The sequence below is a fragment of the Arachis ipaensis genome, chromosome B5 (genome assembly GCF_059453495.1).
Source record: "Arachis ipaensis isolate K30076 ecotype BB chromosome B5, ASM5945349v1, whole genome shotgun sequence".
Classification (NCBI taxonomy): domain Eukaryota; kingdom Viridiplantae; phylum Streptophyta; class Magnoliopsida; order Fabales; family Fabaceae; genus Arachis; species Arachis ipaensis.
Genome location: NC_142440.1, coordinates 44,258,719 through 44,266,379, shown reverse-complemented (window position 1 = coordinate 44,266,379; position 7,661 = coordinate 44,258,719). Strand labels below are relative to the sequence as shown.

General features: G+C 37.7%; 2 non-coding genes across 2 annotated transcripts; both read left to right on the top strand.

Annotated features, from left to right (window-relative positions):
* Nucleotides 1–272: 272 nt before the first annotated feature.
* On the top strand, nt 273–380 carry LOC148564019 (small nucleolar RNA R71). The gene has a single exon (XR_015884749.1). It is a non-coding gene; the product is annotated as a small nucleolar RNA R71 (small nucleolar RNA).
* A 6,537-nt stretch (nt 381–6,917) lies between these two features.
* On the top strand, nt 6,918–7,025 carry LOC148564018 (small nucleolar RNA R71). Its single transcript, XR_015883978.1, has one exon. It is a non-coding gene; the product is annotated as a small nucleolar RNA R71 (small nucleolar RNA).
* Nucleotides 7,026–7,661: the final 636 nt, after the last annotated feature.

The following is a 7,661-nucleotide window of genomic DNA, read 5'->3' as shown; positions in this document are numbered from 1 at the left end:
ATATAGACTTGCTGAGTCAATATTTTATTCTGAGCCAATATTGCATTCAGAGTATCAATTTCAAGAACTCCCTTCTTCATAGGCGTCCCATTACTCACAGGATTCCTCTCAAAAGTGTACATGAACTGGTTATTAGCAACCTTGTCAATGAGTTCTTGAGCTTCTGCAGGCGTTTTCTTTAGGTGAATGGATCCACCTGCAGAAGTGTCCAATGACATCTTTGATAGCTCAGATAAACCATCATAGAATATATCCAGGATGGTCCATTCTGAAAGCATGTCAGAAGGACACTTTTTGGTCAACTGTTTGTATCTTTCCCAAGCTTCATAGAGGGATTCACCATCTTTTTGTTTGAAGGTTTGAACATCCACTATAAGCTTGCTCAGCTTTCGAGGAGGAAAGAACTTGGCTAAGAAAGCCGTGACCAGCTTATCCCAAGAGTTCAGGCTATCTTTAGGTTGAGAGTCCAACCATATTCTAGCTCTGTCTCTTACAGCAAAGGGGAAAAGCATGAGCCTGTAGACTTCAGGATTTACTCCATTAGTCTTAACAGTATCACAGATCTGCAAGAATTCAGTTAGGAACTGAAAAGGATCTTCAGATGGAAGTCCATGAAACTTGCAGTTCTGCTGCATCAGAGAAACTAGCTGAGGTTTCAGCTCAAAATTGTTTGCTCCAATGGTAGGGATGGAGATGCTTCTTCCATGTAAATTGGAATTAGGTGCAGTAAAGTCACCCAGCATCCTCCTTGCATTATTATTATTTTCGGCTGCCATCTCCTTTTTCTGTTCGAAAATTTCTGAAAGATTATCTCTGGATTGTTGTAATTTAGCTTCTCTTAATTTTCTCTTCAGAGTCCTTTCAGGTTCTGGATCTGCTTCAACAAGAATGTTCTTGTCCTTGCTCCTGCTCATATGACAAAGAAGAGGGCACAGAAAAATAATAATAATAATAATAATAGGGATCCTTTATACCACAGTATAGAGGTCCCTGTGTGAGTGGAAGAAAAGAATGGATAATCCAAACACAAAGGTGATGATAGGAGAAGAGATGTGAGATGAAGAAGAGTGTTAGTATATGAATAAATAAATAGAAGGAGATGAGAGAGGAAGAGAATTTTCGAAAATTATTTTTAAAAAAGAGCTAGTGATTTTCGAAAATAGTTTTTGAAAAAGGTTAGTAATTTTCAAAAATTAAAATCAAAAATTAAAATAATTAGTTAATTAAAAAGAAATTTTGAAAAAGGGAGAAGATATTTTCGAAAATTAGAGAGAGAGAGTTAGTTAGGTAGTTTTGAAAAAGATAAGAAACAAACAAAAAGTTAGTTAGTTAGTTGAAACAAATTTTGAAGAGATAAGAAGTTAGGAAGTTAGAAAAGATATTTTGCAATCACTTTTTTGAAAAAGGTAATATAAGAAGATATTTTTGAAAAGATGTGATAGAAATTAGTTTTTCAAAAAGATTTGATTTTTAAAATCTCAATTAATGACTTGATTCACAAGAAATCACAAGATATGATTCTAGAACTTAAAGTTTGAATCTTTCTTAACAAGTAAGAAACAAACTTGAAATTTTTGAATCAAAACATTAATTGATGATGTTATTTTCGAAAATATGATGTAAAATTAAGAAAAATATTTTTGAAAAATATTTTTGAAATTTTCGAAAATAACTAAAAAAAATTGAAAAAATATTTGATTTTTGGAAAAGATTTTGAAAAAGATAAGATTTTTTTTTAAAATTGAAAATTTGATTTGACTCATAAAAACAACTAGATTTTAAAAATTTTTGAAAAAGTCAAATCTAATTTTCGAAATTTTAAGAGAGAAAAAGGGAAAGACATTTTTTTGATTTTTGAATTTTTATGATGAGAGAGAAAAACAAGAAAAATGATGCAACGCATGAAAGTTATGGATCAAAACAATGAATACATGCAACAATGCTATGAATGTCAAGATGAACACCAAGAACACTATGAAGATCATGATGAACATCAAGAACACATTTTTGAAAAATTTTTAATGCAAAGAAAACATGCAAGACACCAAACTTAGAATTTTTTAATGCTTAGACATAAAGAATTCAGGAATGCATATGAAAAACAAGAAAAGACACAAAACATGCAAATGCAAAGATCAAACAAGAAGACTTACCAAGAACAACTTGAAGATCATGAAGAACACTATGAATGCATGAATTTTTTCGGAAAATGCAAGATGAACATGCAATTGACACCAAACTTATAACATGACTCAAGACTCAAACAAGAAACACAAAAAATATTTTTGATTTTTATGATTTTCTAATTTTTTGTATTTTTTTCGAAAATTATTTGAAAAACAAAAATAAGGATTCCAAAATTTTTAATATGGATTCCAGGAATCTAGCATTCTTAGTCTAAAGCTCCAATCAAAGGGTCAGGCATGGCTTAATAGCCAGCCAAGCTTTAGCATGTAATCCAGACATGACACGCCTGACATTCCCTACAGACATGGCTTTACAGCCAGCCAGGCTTCAACATGCTTCATGAAACACCAGAATTCATTCTTAAAAATTCTGAAGAAAAATATATTTCTGAAAACATTTTTATTTTAAGATTTTTTTTTTCGAAAACAAAGGAGACATTTTTGAAAGATTTTTTTTGAAAAATTTTTGAAAACTTTTTGAAAAGAAAACGAAAAGAAAGTTACCCAATCTGAGCAACAAGATGAACCGTCAGTCGTCCAAACTCGAACAATCCCCGGCAACGGCGCCAAAAACTTGGTATGCGAAATTGTTACTCAGGTTGTGAATTGTTGTTCGAAATTGATTCCCTAGCAATGGCACCAAAAACGGATGCACAGAACCATGGTCTAAACATATCTTCACAACTTCGCATAACTAACCAGCAAGTGCACTGGGTCGTCCAAGTAATACCTTACGTGAGTAAGGGTCGAATCCCACGAAGATTGTTGGTATGAAGCAAGCTATGGTCACCTTGTAAATCTCAGTCAGGCAGATGTAGAATAGTAATGGGGTTTTCGAAAATAAGTAATAAAAGAAGGATAGAAATACTTATGTAAATCATTGGTGAGAATTTCAGATAAGCGTATGGAGATACAATCATTCCTCTGAACCTCTACTTTCCTGCTGTCTTCATCCAATCAGTCTTACTCCTTTCTATGGCTGGCTTTATGCAAGGGCATCACCGTTGTCAGTGGCTACATCCCCACCTCTTGTGAAAATGGTCCAAGATGCCCTGTCACGGCACGGCTAATCATTTGAGGTTCCCGATCATGCTGGAATAGGATTCACCCTCCTTTTGCGTCTGTCACTACGCCCAGCACTCGCGAGTTTGAAGCTCGTCACAGTCATTCAATCATTGAATCCTACTCGGAATACCACAGACAAGGTTTAGACTTTCCGGATTCTCTTGAATGCCGCTATCATTCTAGCTTACACCACGAAGATTCCGATTAAGAGATCTAAGAGATACTCATTCAATCTAACGTAGAACGGAAGTGGTTGTCAGGCACGCGTTCATAAGGAATGATGATGATTGTCACGTTCATCACATTCAGGTTGAAGTGCGAATGAATATCTTAGAAGTGAAATAAGATGAATTGAATAGAAAACAGTAGTACTTTGCATTAATCTTTGAGGAACAGCAGAGCTCCACACCTTTATGATTTTTCAGATTATCAAATAACATGTCTTCTTGTCATCATTCTTTCAAGAGCCAACATATTTAACATTCTTAAACAACAACTTCAAAAGACATATGCACTGTTTAAGCATACATTCAGAAAACAAGAAGCATTATCACCACATCAATATAATTAAACTAAGTTCAAGGATAAATTCAAAACTCATGTACTTCTTGTTCTTTTGAATTAAAACATTTTTCATTTAAGAGAGGTGATGGATTCATAGGACATTCATAACTTTTAACACGTTTTTACTAACTACTAATGATCATGTAATGAAGACACAAACATGGATAAGCACTTAACATAGAAAACAAAAAACAGAGATAGTAAGAACAAGGAATGAGTCCACCTTAGTGATGGGTGCGTTTCTTTCTTGAGGAACCAATGATGTCCTTGAGCTCTTCTATGTCTCTTCCTTGTCTTTGTTGCTCCTCCCTCATTACTTTTTGATCTTCTCTAATTTCATGAAGGATGATGGAGTGTTCTTGATGTTCCACCCTTAATTGTCCCATGTTGGAACTTAATTCTCCTAGGGAGGTGTTGATTTGCTCCCAAAAATTCTGTGGAGGCAAGTGCATCCCTTGATGTATCTCAGGGATTTCTTGATGATGAGCTTCTTCATGTGCCTGTTGAGATTCATGAATGTGCTCTCTTGTTTGCTCCATCCTTTTCTTAGTGATGGGCTTGTGAGATGAATCATTCCATCTCCCATGGCTCAGAGGTGGAAGAATTTGTCTTCCCTTTCCTCTTTCTTAAGGTTTCTCTGGACTTAGGTGCCATTAATGGTAATGGAAAAACAAAAAGCTTATGCTTTTACCACACTAAACTTAGAATATTGCTCGCCCTCGAGCAAGAAAAGAAAGAATAGATGAAGAAGAAGAAAATATGGAGGAGATAGAGGGATGTGTGTATGGATGTGAGTGGTGAATGGAAAAGAGAAGGGATGACCATGAATGGAGAGAGAGAGGGTAAGGTGGGTGGGGATCCTGTGAGATTCACAGATCCTGAGATGATACTGTAGGGTCCACAGATCCTGAGATAATCCTGTGGGGTCCACAGATCCTAAGGTGTTCAAGGAATTACAACCTTGCACAAAATTAGGCATGTAAAAAGCCCTTGCACACAACTCTGGGCGTTCAGCGTCAGGTTGGTGCCCATTTTGGGCGTTCAACGCCCATTTGTTGCCCATTTCTGGCTTTGAACGCCAGAACCATGCTTGTTCTGGGCGTTCAGCGCCAGCTCTTCTCCAGGGTGCAATTCTGGCGTTCAGTGCCCAGATGCTGCGCATTTTGGGCGTTCAGCGCCAGAACCATGCTCTGTTCTGGCGTTGAACGCCAGACAGGTGCTTCCTCCAGGGTGTGATTTTTCTTCCGCTGTTTTTGATTCTGTTTATAAATTTTTCGTTTATTTTGTGACTCCACATGATCATGAACCTAAGAAAACATGAAAAACAAAAATAAAATTAGATAAATAAACATTGGGTTGCCTCCCAACAAGCGCTTCTTTAATGTCAATAACTTGACAGTGGGCTCTCATGGAGCCTTACAGATGTGCAGAGCTTTGTTAAGACCTCCCAACACCAAACTTAGAGTTTGGATATGGGGGTTTGACACCAAACTTAGAGTTTGGTTGTGGCCTCCCAACACCAAACTTAGAGTTTGACTGTGGGGGCTTTGGTTGACTCTGCTTTGAGAGAAGCTTTTTCTGCTTCCTCTCCATGGATGCAGGGAGAGATCCTTGAGTTGTAAACACAAGGTTGTCCTTATTTAATTGAAGGATCAATTCTCCTCTGTCCACATCAATCACAGCTCTTGCTGTGGCTAGGAAATGTCTTCCTAGGATGATGGACTCATTCTCTTCCTTTTCAGTATCCAGGACTATGAAATCAGCAGGGATGTAAAGGCCTTCAACCTTTACTAACACGTCCTCTACTTGTCCATAAGCCTGTTTTCTTGAATTGTCTGCCATCTCTAATGAGATTTTAGCAGCTTGCACCCCATAGATTCCCAGTTTCTCTATTACAGAGAGGGGCATGAGGTTTATTCCTGAACCAAGGTCACACAGAGCCTTAAAGATCATGGTGCCTATAGTACAAGGTATTATGAACTTTCCAGGATCCTGTCTCTTCTGAGGCAATGTCAGTTGATCCAGATCACTTAGTTCATTGGTGAACAAGGGAGGTTCATTTTCCCAAGTTTCAATACCAAATAATTTGGCATTTAGCTTCATGATTGCACCAACGAACTTGGCAGCTTGCTCTTCAGTAACATCCTCATTCTCTTCAGAAGAGGAATACTCATCAGAGCTCATGAATGGCATAAGGAGGTTTAATGGAATCTCTATGGTCTCTAGATGAGTCTCAGATTCCTTAGGTTCCTCAGAGGGAAGCTCCTTATTGATCACTGGACGTCCCAGGAGGTCTTCCTCCTTGGGATTCACGTCCTCTCCTTCCCTTACAGGTTCAGCCATGGTGCTTATGTCAATGGCCTTGCACTCTCCTTTTGGATTCTCTTCTGTATTGCTTGGGAGAGTACTAGGAGGGATTTCAGTGATCCTTTTACTCAGCTGGCCTACTTGTGCTTCCAAATTTCTAATGGAAGACCTTGTTTCATTCATGAAACTTACAGTGGCCTTGGACAAATCAGAGACTAAGTTTGCTAAATTAGAGGTATTTTGTCCAGAATTCTCTGTCTGTTGCTGAGTGGATGATGGAAAAGGTTTACTATTGTTAAACCTATTTCTTCCACCATTATTAAAGCCTTGTTGAGGCTTTTGATCTTTCCATGAGAGATTTGGGTGATTTCTCCATGATGGATTATATGTGTTTCCATAAGGTTCACCTAAGTAATTTACCTCTGCTATTGCAGGGTTCTCAGGATCATAAGCTTCTTCTTCAGAAGATGCCCCTTGAGTACTGTTGGATGCAGCTTGCATTCCATTCAGACTCTGAGAAATCATATTGACTTGCTGAGTCAATATTTTATTCTGAGCCAATATGGCATTCAGAGTATCAATTTCAAGAACTCCCTTCTTCATAGGCGTCCCATTACTTACAGGATTCCTCTCAGAAGTGTACATGAATTGGTTATTAGCAACCATGTCAATGAGTTCTTGAGCTTCTGCAGGCGTTTTCTTTAGGTGAATGGATCCACCTGCAAAAGTGTCCAATGACATCTTTGATAGCTCAGATAAACCATCATAGAATATATCCAGGATGGTCCATTTTGAAAGCATGTCAGAAGGACACTTTTTGGTCAACTGTTTGTATCTTTCCCAAGCTTCATAGAGGGATTCACCATCTTTTTGTTTGAAGGTTTGAACATCCACTCTAAGCTTGCTCAGCTTTTGAGGAGGAAAGAACTTGGCTAAGAAAGTCGTGACCAGCTTATCCCAAGAGTTCAGGCTGTCTTTGGGTTGAGAGTCTAACCATATTCTAGCTCTGTCTCTTACAGCAAAAGGGAAAAGCATGAGCCTATAGACTTCAGGATTTACTCCATTAGTCTTAACAGTATCACAGATCTGCAAGAATTCAGTTAAGAACTGAAAAGGATCCTCAGATGGAAGTCCATGAAACTTGCAGTTCTGCTGCATCAGAGAAACTAGCTGAGGTTTCAGCTCAAAATTGTTTGCTCCAATGGTAGGGATGGAGATGCTTCTTCCATGTAAATTGGAATTAGGTGCAGTAAAGTCACCAAGCATCCTCCTTGCATTATTATTATTTTCGGCTGCCATCTCCTCTTCCTGTTCAAAAATTTCTGAAAGGTTATCTCTGGATTGTTGTAATTTAGCTTCTCTTAGTTTCCTCTTCAGAGTCCTTTCAGGTTCTGGATCTGCTTCAACAAGAATATTTTTGTCCTTGCTCCTGCTCATATGACAAAGAAGAGGGCACAGAAAAATAATAATAATAGGGATCCTTTATACCACAGTATAGAGGTCCTTGTGTGTGTAGAAGAAAAGAAGAAGAAAATCTGA